This window comes from Pelodiscus sinensis, unplaced genomic scaffold, assembly GCF_049634645.1.
Source record: "Pelodiscus sinensis isolate JC-2024 unplaced genomic scaffold, ASM4963464v1 ctg37, whole genome shotgun sequence".
Lineage (NCBI taxonomy): Eukaryota > Metazoa > Chordata > Testudines > Trionychidae > Pelodiscus > Pelodiscus sinensis.
In genome coordinates this window covers 3,939,910-3,956,545 of record NW_027465869.1, presented here as the reverse complement: position 1 = coordinate 3,956,545, position 16,636 = coordinate 3,939,910, and the positions used below count along the sequence as shown (strand labels likewise).

The 16,636-nt window shown below is 61.3% G+C and overlaps 1 long non-coding RNA gene across 1 annotated transcript; it reads left to right on the top strand.

Annotated features, from left to right (window-relative positions):
• Positions 1-11,819: 11,819 nt before the first annotated feature.
• LOC142824030 (uncharacterized) lies at positions 11,820-13,570 on the top strand. The gene is made up of 4 exons (XR_012899086.1): positions 11,820-12,107; positions 12,393-12,496; positions 12,809-12,931; positions 13,487-13,570. It is a non-coding gene; the product is annotated as an uncharacterized LOC142824030 (long non-coding RNA).
• The last annotated feature ends 3,066 nt before the right edge of the window (positions 13,571-16,636 follow it).

The following is a 16,636-nucleotide window of genomic DNA, read 5'->3' as shown; positions in this document are numbered from 1 at the left end:
CCTACTAGAGGCCGGACTAGGCCCCACCCCAGCTGGTACCCGAGGTAGGTGGTTTCCTGCCAGCCAAGTTTACATTTCGTGGGATTGGTGGTCAGGCCGGCATCCCGCAATGTCCGCATTACGGCCGCTACCCGCTCCAGATGTTCCTCCCAATCTTGGCTGTAAATTACCACATCGTCTAGGTACGCGGCGGCATACGCCGTATGCGGGGATAGCAAGCGGTCCATCATTCGCTGAAATGTTGCAGGGGCCCCATGGAGTCCGAATGGCATCCTTATAAAATGGAACAATCCCGGGGGAATTGAAAAGGCAGTTTTTTCTCTCGATTCGGAGTCCAGGGGGATCTGCCAATATCCCTCTGTAAGATCTAGGGTGGTTATAAAGTCGGCTCTCCCCAAGCGTTCTAACAGTGCGTCTGTTCGCGGCATGGGGTAGGCGTCAAATTTTGAAATTTCATTTACTCGTCTGAAATCGATGCAGAAGCGGACACTGCCATCTGGCTTCGGCACCAAGACGATTGGGCTACGCCACTCGCTCTGGGAGCGCTCTATCACTCCCAGTTGCAGCATCGACTGGACTTCCTCCTCGACTACCTTCCGCATCTGGCGGGGGAGAGGCCGAGTACCTTCTCGTACCACTTGGCCTGGAGGGGTCCAAATGTTATGTGTTATTACCCCAGTATGGCCGGGTTGGGTTGTGAAGGTCTTTCGAAATGTCTCTCTGGGTATGTCTACACTACCCTCCTAGTTCGAACTAGGAGGGTAATGTAGGCATACCGCACTTGCAGATGAAGCCCGGGATTTGAATTTCCCGGGCTTCATTTGCATAAGCGGGGCGCCGCCATTTTTAAAAGCCCGCTGGTTCGAACCCCGTGCAGCGCGGCTACACGGGGCACGAACTAGGCTTCCTAGTTCGAACTACCGTTACTCCTCATTCCACGAAGTAGCGGGGTAGTGTCGACATACCCTATGAGACAATGTGCTTGTTTCACCTGGGTTGCAGAGAGGGTGTTTCCCAGCTGTGGCTCTCTTTCCTCCCCCAGATCAGGTATTTCCGGCCCTAGAGTGGGCTCCGCTGGCTAGGGGGTAATCATCAGGGCCTCCCGTTCTCGCCAGTGCTTCAGGAAATTTACATGAAATATTTGGGTTTTCTTCTTCCGATCCGGTTGATAGATCTCGTAGTTCACCGGCCCGACCTGACGAGTGACCTCACCGGTGTATGAGGCCCGGGGCCATCTGGGGCACGGATATTGCTGGGGTGTCGGAGGGGTTTTGCTCGGGAGGCTTCAGGCAGGCTGCTGAAGCGCTCCGTGGGACTGGTTTGTGGCCTGTTTGGAAAGGTCACCAGTCTGGGGGCTGTAAGGAGCCCCGAATTTGAGCAATTCGCCCTGAGCGGATGCCCTCAGCTGTGCCCAGACACGGCCCGGTCCGGTCCGTCACACATGGCAACGGATGCCAAAGGAAATATGATGACACAACGGGGGGGGCGGGCTTGTCCAATGAGATGCTTTGTCTCCATGCCCCTTTCCTGGGCTTCGCCCAGCATGACTGAGCCTGGAAATGTCTTTTCAGGGCAGGAAAGTGGCTCTTTCCGAGGGGGAATGCCAAACCCTTCTGCTGGGCGAGTTTCTTCTGGAATTCCCTGCCCCTGTCGTAACCCGGCAGCCAGTGAGTTATTGCCTCCTCTGCACTCACTGGGTGGGGGGTTGCTGTGGCAGGAGGCACCAGACGTACCATCCCACCTGGGCTTCTATTGGACATTTTCCTTTGTTTTGAGTTTTTTGCAAATGAAAGGAGACAGAACGGTCAGTTAGAAGCACAAATGGCTTGTGTGAGGTTTAGTTTCAAATAGACATTTTCCTGCCAGTTTGGATTTGGATGCCCAAATCCAAATTGTCACCGCAAAGCACAGGAAAAGATCGCCTTTCAATGCTAAATTATTGTGTGGAATGCCCAAGATCATTGCACGTGAAGTGTTTGAGGGCAAAGATTTAACTGAAATTAAACGATTTGTGCTTTAAAAATGTTGGTAAAATATTGTAGAAAAACTTCAATAAGCTTTTTTTTTTCATACGCAACGTTTTCGGTGCAGTCTGTTGCCCTCTGTTGCATGGCATCAGAACTGCAAGAGTGTGTCATTAATGGGTATGTCTACACTACAGCAGGAATTCGAACGAACTGAATTCGAATTAGTTAATTCGAACTAAGCTAATTTGAACTAGTGTATCTAGACCTAAAAGCTAATTTGAATTCAATCGGGGGACTGTCAGGATCCAGGAGGCCCTGCAGGAGAGCTTCCACCCAAGGAGCCTGCAGAGCCACCCTAGTCCTCCCCATCGGGGGCTCATGCCCCATTCCTCCCTCACCTTCTTCCACTTACCCCTCCCTAGCCCCCCTTCCTGATGTAAAAAAAAATAAAGGACACGTGTGTTCAAAAATACAAACTCTCTTTATTTAACAAAACTGGGGAGGGGAAATAAAACTGTGGGGAGACGGGGGAAAGGAGGCAGGAAAGGGCAGGAGAGAGTGTGGGAGAGGGGAGGGGGAAAACTGGGAGGAGGGAGCTGGAAGGGGAAAGCAAGGGGAAAGAGGGGGAGGGGAAAGTCAGGGATCGGGGTGGGGGTGACGCCGGGCCAACCGCCTCCCAGCACGGCAAGGGAGGGGGCCTCGGCGTCCCCGGGGGGATGGGGTGGAGGGTGCAGAGGTTGAGGTGGGGGGTGTGGACATTGAGGAGGAGGAGGGTGTGGGGGTTGAGGAGGAAGAGGTGGGAGGGGGGGCAGGAGTGGGAGGAGGGACAGTTGTTGGGGGGGCAGCAGGCGCAGGATCAGCACAGGGCACCATGCTCTGCAGCAGGGCCTGCAGATTTGCATTTCTGGCTCGGTCCTCAGCCAGCTGCTCCTGGCGGAGCTGCAGGTCTTCCCACATCCAGGCCTTGACGGTGTGGTGCAGGGCTCGCAAGGACCCCAGGTGCTGGTCCCAGTACTCCTGCTCTGTGGTGGCGGACCGGAGCAGGCCATGGGTGCGGGAGCATGTCCCGGGTGGGGTGGTGCGCCCTGCACGAGCAGCTGGTACAGCTGTAGAGAAAGAGAGTGGTCACTTCTCCCTGGGGACACAGTAGATGATGCCCAGCCCCCTCCCCCCGCCCCGCAACGTGAGGGCGACCATGCCCTGCACCGTCAGAGCCGCTGTGCTTGTACAGAGGCCATGGTCAGGATGTCTGGCTCTCCCCGGGACAGGGAGCTGCCCCAAGACTGCACCCATGTCCCTGTGCCATGTATAGTGTGGCCGGGGCGGTGGGCGGGCGGGGGGGGGAGATGTCCCCTGCCTCCATGTAGAGGAGACGTGTGGAGGGAAAGCATCCTGCTGGGTCCCGCCCCAGGGTCAGGAGCATGTCAGGTCTCTTCAGACATGCATGTGCCTATTGGGCCACGGCCCCTGGGTGTCACGCAGCTGGAGCGTGGCATGGCATGTGCTTGCACGTGCACAGGTGTCTGTGTGATCTGTGGGAGGCATGGCCCACGTGCGCGGTCCCTGGTCTCCCTCCCGCCTCCTCCCCCGAACTACTTAATTGGAACTACTTCCCCGGTACGGTCTCCCTGGATGACCCTGCCGACTCCAGTGCTGGAACTCCTTGTGGTGGCCCCTCCGGTGTGCCCAGGTCAGGGCCCTCCAGTCCCGGCTCGCTGCCTCCCGGGCTGGCACGGACCGCCCCGCCCCCCAAGAGTCGGTCGAGGGCAGGGAAGTAGGGGCAGGTGGCAGCCCCTGCTGCGGCGCCGCCCCTGGTGGCCATGGCGTACGCCTGCCGCAGCTGTTTTACTTTCAGGTGCACCTGCTCCTGGGTGGCCTGTGTCCCTTTCGGGCCATGGCGGCCGCTATGCGCCCGTAGACGGCCACGTTCCTCCTCCTAGTACAGAGATCATGGACGCTGGGGGCCTGCCCCCAAACCTCAATGAGGTCCATGACCTCCACACTAGACCAGGAGGGTGCGCGCCATCTACGGCCCCTGGCTGGCCCCTGGGTGCTGGGGGACTGGGCGGGGGGACGGCTCGCTGGCACTGGCTGCCTGGCTCATCCTGCAGCCCCTGGTTCGGGGCAGAGACTGCTGGCAGGGCTGGCTCTGGCAAGTGCCGTCTGGCCAGAGTCTACCCCTTTAAGGGCCCCAGGGCTGGGGAGAGGAGAGGAGTTTTCCTGCTTTGGCCCAGAGCAGCCACCAGGGGAACCTGGGGAGGGCTGGGCTCCAGCTACTTCGAATTAAGTGGCTACACAGCCCTTAATTCCAACTACTGAATTCGAATTTGGTGTTACTCCTGGTAGAATGAGGTTTACCTAGTTCGAATTAAGTCCAAACTAGCGGTTTGTATGTGTAGCACCTATGAAAGTTACTTCCAACTAACGGCTGTTAGTTCGAATTAACTTTGTAGTGTAGACATACCCATAGTTCCTATACAACTAACAGCTAATGGGTAGTCTCCAGTAGTTTAAATCTTGGGGCATTTGGAAAAGGAGGGGGAGCTACATGTGTGCGGGGTGTATTGTTGCCCTCTGCTGGATGGACTGTAAATGCTTTATGTATGTATCATATGCCCTATAGTGCTAACAGTTAATGGAGATTCTCCTCTAGCTCACACCTGGCATTTTCTAAAGTAATATATGTGTGTGTATGTGCGAGAAAGAGCAAGAGCCTGGGGGCTCCCTCATGTCTCCTCCCCATCCTGATCTGCTTGGCTTAAGTGCAGGAAAGAAGAAGTAGAGAGCTTTGTGTATCTGACATCAGGTGGAAGCAGGGGAATGGAGGAATAGTGGGAACAAGAGCACTTGGCTTCTTTTCCTGCAGACCGAGAGGGGTGGGGACTGGCTTGAGCTATATAAATCAGATGCCGCTCCATGCCTCAGTTTCCCCCTTCATACAATGCCGATGACACAGTTAATGTTTGTAAAGTGCCTTGTTGTTAGCCCATGGGGCAGAGGGGGAAACTCGGTCTCAGAAGCAGACTGGGGGGAGGTAAAAGCCTACCTAGGCAGCGCTGGTTCCACTACGTCACGCTGCCAGACCGGTCTGAGTGGGTCCCTCTCTTGGCTGCTCCTCCCCCCAGGAGGAGTGGGTTCCTCTCCATCGGCTGCAGGAACCAGCATTTCAAGGTCTTTGCCAATGGGCAGCCGTTCTGCAATTCAGCTCTGCCGCGGCTTCCAGCAGATCGATACACTGGAGATCGATGGTGCCGTGGTCGGGTCCTGTGCCCAGTTCTGAGCCCGACCGGTGCCGCTGCCCAGACGGAGATGAGTGGCACACACACGACACCCCCCTACGGCCGCCCTCGCAGACCCAATAAACCTCTCCCTTTCGCAGAACGACTCTGCTCCTGCGTGGTTCTGGGGCTACTTGTGTGTGTGTCCTAGACCCCCTTTCTGCTCAGCGCAGATAGAGACTCCTCTGCAGGTAGAGCTGAGTGCGACGCCTGCACTGGGATGGCGTATTGGGATAATGTACTGACAGCTCCTCTGCGCCACCCCTCCTCTTCCTGCCGCTGCAACATCAAATTAACCTTCCTGGTCTGCCCCCGTCCTCCCTCCGGTACCAGGAGACCCCACGCATGATGGGAGGGGCTTCAAACTGGGGAGCAGGCTACTGCAGGGCTGAGGGCAGCAAACCAGCCCCCAGAGCCCTGCAGGGCCTGGCCACGGGGAAGGGGAACTGATGTGAGCAGCATTTAGAGCTGGGGGGGGCTGTGGGGAGGAGGACAACGGAGCCAAGAGCAGGACAGGGGGTGAGCCAGCACCAGTGAGTCTCAGGGGGTATGTCTACACTACCCCGCTAGTTCGAACTAAGGGGGTAATGTATGCATACCGAACTTGCTAATGAAGCCCGGGATTTGAATTTCCCGGGCTTCATTAGCATAAAGCCGGCGCCGCCATTTTTAAAAGCCGGCTAGTGAGAACCCCGTGCCGCGCGGCTACACGCGGCACGGGCTAGATAATTCGAACTACGTAGCCATTCCGAACTATCTGTACTCCTCGTTCCACGGCTCGGGGTTCGCACTAGCCGGCTTTTAAAAATGGCGGCGCCGGCTTTATGCTAATGAAGCCCGGGAAATTCAAATCCCGGGCTTCATTAGCAAGTTCGGTATGCATACATTACCCCCCTAGTTCGAACTAGCGGGGTAGTGTAGAAATACATACCCAGGGGGACTAGAGCCTCCAGGCCTGGCCCCCGTTGAGAGAGAAGCTCAGAGATTGGAGCTGGGGCAGCCAGGAGCCCCCCACTGCTTTGTGGGGTGCAGAACAATGACTGCTCCCGAGGGGGGAAAGGAAGGTGCCTGCACTGCAGGGCCTCCCTGGAGAGACAGTATCGGTCCCTGGCAGACAAAGGTGGAACCAGTTCCAGGGCCTGGCCAGGAAAGAGCCCAAGTCCTGGGAGAAATCAGGCTCCATGCTCAGCTGAGAGTCCTAGTCCCATAGACAAAAGCGCCCCAGGTCAGTGGTGGATTCTCCACATGTCAATGCAGGCTGTGACGTAGTGGGGGTACCTGGCTGGTTTCTATGCTGCTGGCTCTGGGGTAACCCCCACTGGCTGTCGTGGGGGCCATGACCCAGCAAAACAGGATGAGTCACTATGCAAACCAGTGACCAGACACCCCCCATGGAGAGGAACAAAGGAAGGTGGATGCTGCCCTGGCTGGGGGGCAGGGCTGGAAGTGAGAGAGTTGGTGGCTGGCTGTCTGTGAGCATGGAGGAGACAGCCTAGGGAGAGGAGCTGGAGTTTAGGGGCCCAGTCTCCCCCCAACTCAAGGGGGCCTGAGGCATCCTAGCCCAGCTCTGTGACCAGATTACATCTGTGCTGTGCTGTATCCTGGAGAGGCAATAAACTTCCTCTATTCCACCGGCTGGTGCGGTCTGTTTGTGCCATTTCGGGGTGCAGGAGACAGGGGACCCCCAACGTGCCGTCACACTGGTGTCAGGAGTGGGATCCACAGCACCCCGTGGATGAAGCTCCCAGCGGCAAGCGACAAGGCGCCGTAGAAGCAAGAGCCCTGGAGCCAGGCATGCTTGAGGCAGAGCGAAGCGGTTCCGGGGAATCGTGGGGCGCTGCAGCACTAGACTGGTGAGTCTGCACCCAGGGACCCAGCAGGCAGATGGCCTACGCCCGACTCTTGAAGGCAGAGCTGGTGGGGCTGTGCAGAGAGAGGGGCTTGCCTGTGCGGAAAGCAACCAAGGCCCAGCTGATTGCCCAGCTGGAGGAGAATGATCAGCCACAGGGCCAGGATCTTGTCCCCAGGGGAAGCAGCCAGACCCCCCCTGAGAGTGTGTCAGGCTCAGAGAGGGGGAGGAGCGCTGGAACCCACTGGAGATATGAGACAGCGTCTCCCGGGAGGCCTGCAAGTAATAGCCCATCTAGGGCAGGGGCCAGCCCAGCGGAGCTGCAGCGGCTGGAGATCCAGCTGCGGATCAAGGAATTGGAAGTAGAGGACCGAGAGAAGGAGCGCCAAGATCGAGAGAGGGACCGCCAGGACCGAGAGAGGCAGCGACAGCATGAGCTGGCCATGGCAGAGCGGAGAACCGGCGGGGCACCGGCTGCGCCAAGTGCGGATGGGCCCCAAGGTCCCAGGACTGCCAAACGCTTGGAGAGGCTCGTGGTGGCCCAATTGAAGGACGTGGGCGACATAGACGGGTTCCTCAGTGCCTTTGAGAGGGCCTGTGGATTGCAACGGGTTCCCCCAGCTGACTGGCTGCAGGAGCTCGTCCCCGCACTGAACCAGGAGGCGGCCGGAGTGCTCAGTCAGCTGGAGGACCTACAGCCAGGGGATTACAACCGAGTCAAGGAGGCCCTGCTGCATAAGTTCGGGCTGACCCCCGAGATGTACAGGAAGAAGTTCCGGGGGGTACAGAAAGAGCCACGGGAGACCTATGTGGACCTGGCCTTCCGCCTGGCGCAATACTGCTGCAAGTGGGTGTCTGGAGTCGGAGCCCAGACTGCAGAGGAGCTGCTCAAGCTGGTCATGATGGAGCAGTTCTATGAAGCGTGCCCACCCAAACTGAGGCTGTGGCTCAAGGACCGGAGACCAGAGAACCCCCAGGAGGCTGGGAGGCTGGCGGATGAGTTCACGGAGAGCCGGTCCGGGTGTGAACCGGAGTCCCGGAGAGAGAGGGAACCGCGCAGAGACCGGATCTTGGCTGAGCAATGGAGAGAGACACCTCCGAGGCGAGCCCCAGGGACCAGGACCAGTCATCGATACCCCAGAGAACCAGCCAGGCCCTGGACAGAGACAGCCCAAAGCCTAACTTGCCAGCGCTGTGGGCAAAAAGGCCACAAGAGGGCTCAGTGCACCAGGTCCCAGGACCGGGGACTTTCCAGGGTTAACTGGCTGGGGCGGGAGGAAGGGCAGGCTGCCCCAGAGGCAGGGGCTGGCAAGCAAACCTCAGCTCAGAGAGAGGGGAAGGATGCTCAGTGCACCTCCCCTGGGAGGTCTGATTCTCAGGAGGCGGATTTCTCTGTCTACCGTGTGGGGGCAGGACGGCCCCTGCGGAGCGAGTGCCTCATACCCCTGGAGGTGGATGGTAGGAAGGTGACGGGCTTCTGGGACACGGGGGCGGAGGTGACTCTGGCCCGATCCGACATAGTGGCCCCAGAGCGGATAATACCCCACACCCAGCTGACCCTGAAGGGCATAGACGGGTCCCCGTTTAAGGTGCCTGTAGCCAGGGTGCATCTGAAATGGGGGGCGAAGGAAGGCCTCAAGGAAGTGGGCGTGCACCCGCACTTGCCCACCGAGGTGCTGATGGGGAATGACCTAGAGGAGTGGCCCCATGAATCCCAGCGGGCTCTAGTCACCACCCAGAGCCAGCGGGGGGCTGACAACGTGGGTCCAGGAAAGGACTCCTGGCAGCAGCCTCAGGGTCCCATCCCAGTGGACACAGGGTCCAGCCAGGCAGGGACTCCGGACCTAGGCAGAGGTGGGGGACAAGTCCCGATCCCTGCCTCAGCAGCTGAATTCCAGGCTGAGGTGCAGGCAGACCCCTCCTTGCAGAGGCTGAGGGACCAGGCTGGCCTCCGTGCAGCTCAGCCCCGGGGGAGAGGTGGCCAGGAGAGATTCCTGCGGGAGCGTGGGCTCCTGTTCCGTGAATGGCTTCCCCCCAGGTAGGTGAGGGCATGGAGGGTCCAGCGGCAGCTGGTCGTCCCCCGAAAGTATCGCCTTAAGCTGCTGTATTTGGCCCACGATGTCCCCGTTGGGGGCCACCGGGGGATCCGGAGCACCCAGCTGAGGCTGCTCCAGCACTTCTATTGGCCAGGAATCTTTACAGCCGTGCAGCGGTACTGCCGGTCCTGTGACTCCTGCCAGAGGGGCGGGAAGGCCCAAGACAGTAGGAAAGCGGCTTGGGGGTCTCTACCCCAGATAGAGGACCCTCTGGGCTTGCTGAGAGAGTTATGGGAGGGGAAGACCTCCCTGGATGGAGCATCGGGAATGGAAGCCGCCCTGGCTGTCCAGAGAAGGCTCGCTGGGCTCATGGCCCCGGCCCGAGAGACCCCGGCCAGAGATCAAGGCCAGCGGAAGGGTGGGTGTGACCCCCGAGGACAGGCCCATGCCAGTCGCCCTGGAGCGGGGCGGCGAGTGGACAGAGGGAAGCCAGCTCATGTGGGGCCTCATCAGGCCCAAGTCAAGGGGAGCACCCATGTCCCCAGGGCGGGTTCCCACGCAGAGGACCCGAACTTCCCTAGGTCACGAGCGGAGTGACCCTGCTCAGTTCGCTCTCGGAGGGGGGAGAACTGTGACGTAGTGGGGGTACCTGGCTGGTTTCTATGCTGCTGGCTCTGGGGTAACCCCCACTGGCTGTCGTGGGGGCCATGACCCAGCAAAACAGGATGAGTCCCTATGCAAACCAGTGACCAGACACCCCCCATGGAGAGGAACAAAGGAAGGTGGAATGCTGCCCTGGCTGGGGGGCAGGGCTGGAAGTGAGAGAGTTGGTGGCTGGCTGTCTGTGAGGATGGAGGAGACAGCCTAGGGAGAGGAGCAGGAGTTTAGGGGCCCAGTCTCCCCCAACTCAAGGGGGCCTGAGGCATCCTAGCCCAGCTGTGTGACCAGATTACATCTGTGCTGTGCTGTATCCTGGAGAGGCAATAAACTTCCTCTATTCCACCGGCTGGTGCGGTCTGTTTGTGCCATTTCGGGGTGCAGGAGACAGGGGACCCCCAACGCGCCGTCACACAGGCCAGAGGCCTTGCTGGGATGCGCTAGGGCAAAGCCCAGGGCTGGGGCCGGATGGGAGCCCGTGAGAGGCAGCGGGGCGAGTGGGAGGCTCTAACTCTTGCTCCTGGCCAGGAAGTCCAGTGCTGGGTGACACCAAGGCCACGTCTGCACTGCAGGCATTTTGCTCAAGAACAACTGTTCTTGTGCAAAAACTTGTGGCGCGTCTACACTGCACGTGAATTCTTGTGCAAGTAAATTTGCAGTAAAGCATCAGAAAAGAGGGCTTCTTGCACAGGAGTTATTCCTCTCCCCACGAGGAATAAGCCCCTTTTGTGCAAGAGCTGTTGTGCAAGAAGGCAGCGTGGATGGGCACCAGGGGCTTCTTGAGCAAGACACTTTTATGGCTAAAATGGTCATCAGAGCTTTCTTGCACGAGAAAGCATTCACAGTGCCATGGACACTCTTGTGCAAAAGCACATGGCAGGGTGGAGGTGCTCTTGCACGAGACCTTTTGCGCAAGAACTCCGGTGTGAAACAGTTCTTGTGCAAGAAGCCTGCAGTGTAGGGCAGGGAGCAGCCTATGGGGCTACTGGAGCTGCTGGCTGCAGGATGCCCAGTCAGGGAGTGGGGGGGACCCCTAGGAATGGCTCCAACTTCCCAGAGGGGTGGCCAGAGGCAGGACATTTGCCTGGCAGGGTGAGGTGGGGGGGGCAGTGACCTCACAGGGGCTTTGGGCAGCCCTCAGCAGATCAGGCAAAGGGCAGGTGGGGAGGTGGTGACCTCACAGAGGAACCCACATCTCAGGCTGAGAAAAGGGGGGGGCGGGCCCAGGGGACTTTGGAGACCCCCGGTTGCTTTAGCTCTGGTGCGTCTCCTGCTCACAGTTGCTTTGTCCTCTGTGAGTTCCACATCCGGACAGCGTTTTGCAGAAGGTAAGAGCCCCCAGGGGTTTGGATCCCGCCCGGGGCCGGCTGGGTTCCAGGCAGGCCCAGCCCTCGGTCAAGGGCCAGAAGGTGATTCCTCACCTGGGCTGTGTCCTTAGCACCACTGGGGCTTTCTCCTGGTTGGTTTCCCTTTTCCTCCATCCCACCCACATTTCTGCTCTGTTCTTGCCTCTTCTGTAACCTTCCCCTGCTGCCCCCCCAGCTTGTGACCCAACAGACTAGCTGAAGGAGGGGGGGGTGGTTTGCAGGAGCCGTGGGGCGGGGGATGCAGCCCCCATTGTGGGGACTGGGGAGGTGGGGCTGGACCAGGTCTATGCCGGTGTCTTTGGGGAGAACGCTCCACCCCCCCCACACCGTAGACTCTCCCCTGATTGGCCGAGCAGGGGCTGTTGATGGGCAGGAGACTCAGGTCCTTGCAGTGCCTGTGGAAGACCGAGCCGATAAGCAAGGGGCCATTTGGGGACTGGGGGCAGTCGCTCTGGGGAGCTGGAACCCCTGGATTTCGCTCTGCAGGCTGCGCCCCAAGCTCCCCTTTGCTCCCCTCATTTGCAGCATGGCCAAAGACATCAGGCTGTGGTTCCGGAAAGCCCTGAAGATGGCCCCAGGGCCGGTGGGAAGCAGCTCCTCCGTCCCCGCGGGCGGGGAAGCTGAATCCCACCAGCTCAGGGCGACTCGCCCACCGGCCAGGCCCCTCCGGACCTGGCTCCAGAGGCGGCTGGGAAGGCGGGACCCAGCCCAGCGGGGCAGCCGGGTAGGGTGGCTCTGGGGCCTCCTCTGTGGAGAGAAACACCTGCCCCAGGAGCCCAGCCCCCATTACCACCAGGGGGCATCGCCCTGCCCAGCCCCCGGGGACCTGCCAGTCTCCGGGAGCCCCCAGCCTCTCCGCACCAGCCCCTGCAGCTGTGGGTCCAGCTCAGTGAGCAGCAGCGCCTGGGCCTCCAGCTGCAGCCGGGCCACCTCCTGCAGCCGCTCAGACCCAGGTGAGGGGCCGTGAACATGCTGGGCCCAGGGGCTCACCCAGTACACGGGGGGGCAGCCCCAGTGTCTGCCCCGCAGCCAGTGCAATGGATGGGGGCGGGAGCTGCTGCTTGGCTCTCTTGTTCCTGGTGGGGGCTCTGCTGAGGGCGTTGGCAGATGTGAGGGTGGAAGGGGGATGGGTCCCTGCGAGGGGCGTGTGGGGCCCAAGCTGCCCTGGGTCCCTGACATGGGGGCGCGTGACCCCTGCTGGCCGCTGGAGTCACCCTGGTCCCTTCCCTCCCACACAGAGCCCCCCTGCGCCTCGGCGGAGCTCTGCCAGGAGCGGATGGACTCCCGGGTGGAGGAAGGGGCCATCTATGATATTGAAGAGCAGCTCCACACCCGGGACACGGTAGGAACCTTCTCCACACGGGGGGGACCCGAGATTGTCCGGCCCCTTCCCAGCACGTCCCCCCCTCCGGGAGGGGCTTGTCCCTGGGGATCCCCCTGGGGCCCCTTCTCCTGCATGACCTGGGCCCCCCAAGCTGAGGTCTCTTGTCATGCACCAGCTGGGCCCCCACAAGCCTGAGGCAGCAGTTGGGGGGGGAGTGTGGGTGCTTGGACAACCGGCAGCTCCCACCTCCACTCCTGGGAGGCCTGAGCCCTGCAGCTGTCCGTGGGGGGCAGGCAGGCCCCAGGCTCACAGACTCTCTCTGGGGTGCAGAGCCCAGCCGCCCTGCAGCGGTTCCTCCTGGCCGTCCCCCCCGCCTGCCTCGCCGCCCTCCAAAGGGGCGAGGACACCCTGGCGCCGCGCTGCTGCAAGGACACCATGATGGCCAGGATCGTGGTGAGCGAGTCGCGGCGGCCGGGAGGAGGGGAGGGGATACGTGGGGTGGACAGGGGTCTGCCTGGGCCATGGCGGCGGGTGGGGGTGCTGGAAATGGGATGGGTGGGGCCAGGAGTGCTGGAGGGGGAGGGGGAGGTGGACATGGGGAGGGTGGGTGGGGATGCTGGAGGAGGGAGGGACACAGAAATGGGGCAGGTCTGGGGTGCTGGACAGGGAGGGGGATTCGGAACAGGGAGGGGTCTCCCCGGGCCATGGGGGGGGGGAGCTGGAAGGTTAGCAGAGCGAGCTGCTGAGGATGCGCCTGGGGAGCAGGGATGAGGAGGTTCAGAGGCTGGTCACCAGGGCAGTGAGGGGCAGGAGACGGCCTGGGGACAAGGATTGAGCTGGTCCCGGTTTGGGAGGGGGGTGCTGGGAGGGGCCCTGTGCCGGGCAGGGGCGCTACAGGCCAGCGGGAGGCAGTGGGGTTGGATCCTGCTGGGTGGGGGGCGCTGGCCGTGTGAGCGTATCTTGGGGGACCCAGCCTCACACGCCCCTTTGTCTCCTTGGGTCTCACAGGAGATCATGGAGGACTCCCCCCCCCCACTGGTCTTGGCCGACTGCCTCAACGCCGCCTGCAGCCTCAGGTACCGACCCCCCCCCGCCGACTCCCCCCCAGAGCAGATCCCCTGACCAGGGAGTGGGAAAGTCTCTGTCTCCTGGGCTATGTCTAGACTGCAAGCCTCTTTCGAAAGAGAGCACCCAGTGAGTCTGGATGCTCTCTTTCGAAGAAGCCCTAGTTCCATTCAAGAACGCCTTCGTTCGAAAGAAGCACTTTCCAAAGAAGGCGTTCTTCCTCGTGAAATGAGGTTTACCGCCGTGGAAAGAAAAGCCGCGTTCTTTCGATTTAATTTCGAAAGAACGCGACTGCAGTCTAGATGCAGGTGATGTTTTTTTGGAAAAAGGCTACTTTTCCCGAAAAACCCCCTGAGTCTGGACACAGCCCTGCTGCTGAATTAACAGTCTCTGCCCCTCTCTCCTGCCAGCACCTTGCAGCCTCCCCTACAGGCCCAGCTCCTGAGCCCCCTGCTGAGGGCGGCCGTGGGACAGACTGTGTCTGGGGACTGGCAGCAGGAGCCCATCCACACACAGGTACGTCCCTCCGGGCCCTGCTCCCGGGCTGGGCTGGAGCTCCAGAGAGGAGTGGGGGTGGGGGCAGAGGGAGAGAAGAAGCTGCAGGTTTGGATCCTTCCCTCCAGGTTTCCCGTTGCTCTCCCTGGGGGCCCGTCCCTTCCATGCCCAGCCTGGGCTCCTCCCTGCTCTGCGAGGCGGCTCAGACCCTGCTCAAGGCTGCACCCCGGGGCCAGCGGGTGGCCTGGATTCCCCAACCCCCCTCTGACCCAGGGCTCCCCCTTGTCTTGCAGCAGTTCATCCGGGCCCTTCCCGTCGACCTCCAGGCCCTACTGGCAAGCCTCCTCGCCGAGTCCCCAGACACCGCCAGGCTGCAGCTGATCATGGAGGTGAGCCCCGTGGGGGGGACGGGGCCATTGGCCCTGCTTCCTCGGGGGGCCGAGAGAGGAGCTGTGTCAGTGGCTGGGGGTGGGGGGGGGCACAGTCTGAGAGGAGCCCCAGGCTCTGCCCAGAACCGGCGCCTCCCTACGGGTCCTGACCTGCCTCTTTCCCCCCCAGCACCTGAGCCCGTGGCTGGAGTCCCGCCTGCCCCAGGAGCGAGCCAGGGCCCTTGGCAGCACCACGGCCCTGCTGGGAGTCGCCACCACCCTCCCGGGGTTTGAGGTAAGTGACCTCGGAGCCGGGGGGTCTGGGGCTGCAGGGCGCGGGGCTGGGAGCGTCCCCGGGAGGCAGAGCTGGGAATGGGCCGGGAATGGGCCGCGTTCTCCTTTCCCCGGGGAGGGGGGACCCTGGGCCTTTCCGGGGGGCACCTGGGCCCCAGACTGGGGAGTGGCCGTCAGTGGATCCCCTTGTTCCACCCCCGGAGTGACCCTTCAGTCGGGGCCATTGCTCAGGGTTGTCTCCTCGCAAGGCCGGCCCCGCCCCGCCCCGCCCCGGGAGGTGTCTCTGTCCGTCCCCGAGCTCAGAACCGCCTCGGCGGCCGTTAGCATGGGACGTGCAGCCCCAGGATGCTGAGGGACCCCCCCTCTTCTCTCCCCTCAGAACTCCGCCGACTGGCCGAGGATGGGTCACCACGTGGCCCAGCTGGGCCTTTTTATTTCGGACCCATCCGAAGACGTCAGCCGGCTGGCCCGGAAGGGGGTGCACAGCCTGTACCGACTCCTCCTGCACCACAGGGGTAAGGAACCCAGCCGGGACCTGGGCCCCAGGGACACCCTGAGGGTGCCGGCGGCGGGGGGAGGGGACCCAGCCCTTTTCCCCCAGACTGGCCCAAGGGGGGATGCGTCCCTCTGTGTTCCCCTTCTGCCCCCTGTGCCCCTCCATTTGCCCAGGGATGCCTGCAGGGACCCGTGGGAGGGGAAGGGCTCAGACCTGCCAGCAGAATCACCCTGGTTTGTCTCTTGCAGGCCTCAACATCCACCAGGCAGAGGACCTGTGGTGCAGGCACTACTATAAGGAGAGATGGGTCCTGGCGCAGAGCAACACCGTCAGGGTGGGAGAGGTAAGGACGCGCTGCCAGGGCAGGGCAGGGCTCGGGGGTGGGGCTGGCTGGGGCCCTCGTGCGGGTAGGACACGGGGTGGGAGCGGGGAGTCGCTGATCGAATGGTCGATGCATTTTCCCTCGACTATTCGAGCCGTGGACAGGGCGGCGCTGCCCCTTTGTGACGCTGTCCCGGCGTTTCAAAGGGGCGGCGCTTCCTAGGGGCAGGGACGCACGGAGCCCGGATCTCCCGTAGAAGGGGAAGCAGGGCGGGGGGGGGCAACACTTTTTGATGGAGGTCGCTCCAAGATGTTGGCCAGTGGCCTAGGGCTGCTCTGTTGTGCGGAGGGGGGTGAGGTCTGGGAGGGTCTTGGGGGCAGGAGGAAGGTGTGACCTGGGGCAGGGGTTAGGGTGCAGGGTGAGGAGAGCGTCTGGGTGCAGGGTCTGGAAGGGAGTTTGCAGAAGGAGGAAGCTGTTTTAGCCCCAGGAGTTGGGGCCGGGCTCTGGGCCGTCAGCTGAAACCTCCCGTGCTCTTGATTTCAGGTCTTTGGGCAGCTCTTCACGCCAGAGCAGGAGAACTGCTTTTTAGACAAGGCTCTGCTCGCTGCCCGCTCCCCCCTGAGGCGCCCCAGCCAGGCCGGGCTGGTCCTGGCCCACGCCCTGCATGGGCAGGCCCATCAGCTCCTGGGATACATGGTGAGCAGCCGGAGCAGATGCAGGAGAGTGGGGCAGGGCCAGGGTCTCCTTCCCATCCCCTCAGGGAGTCCCCCGCCCCTTTCCTCATGCTGCCCCCACCCCACGTCCCTGCTGGGTGGGTCAGAAGCTCACCCTGCGGGCCTGACGGGGGGTGAGCAGAGAGCAGAACAAGTCTCAGCGCAGGGGGGAGGAGGGTGGAAATGCTGGGGGGGCCCAGTACCCCTGAGTCCCCAGGGATGAATGTGACGGATTCTGCTTCCCTTGCAGCAGGAAGACAGCCAGTGAGAGCACAAGGAGCTGAGGAGCCAGCAGCTGCGTCCCCCTCCCCCCAACCCTCCCAATTGTATAGAATGTATTTAAATTCGGATTAAATAACGTTTCAAAAAACATTTGGATCAGGCTTTGTCAATAATTTTTAATGG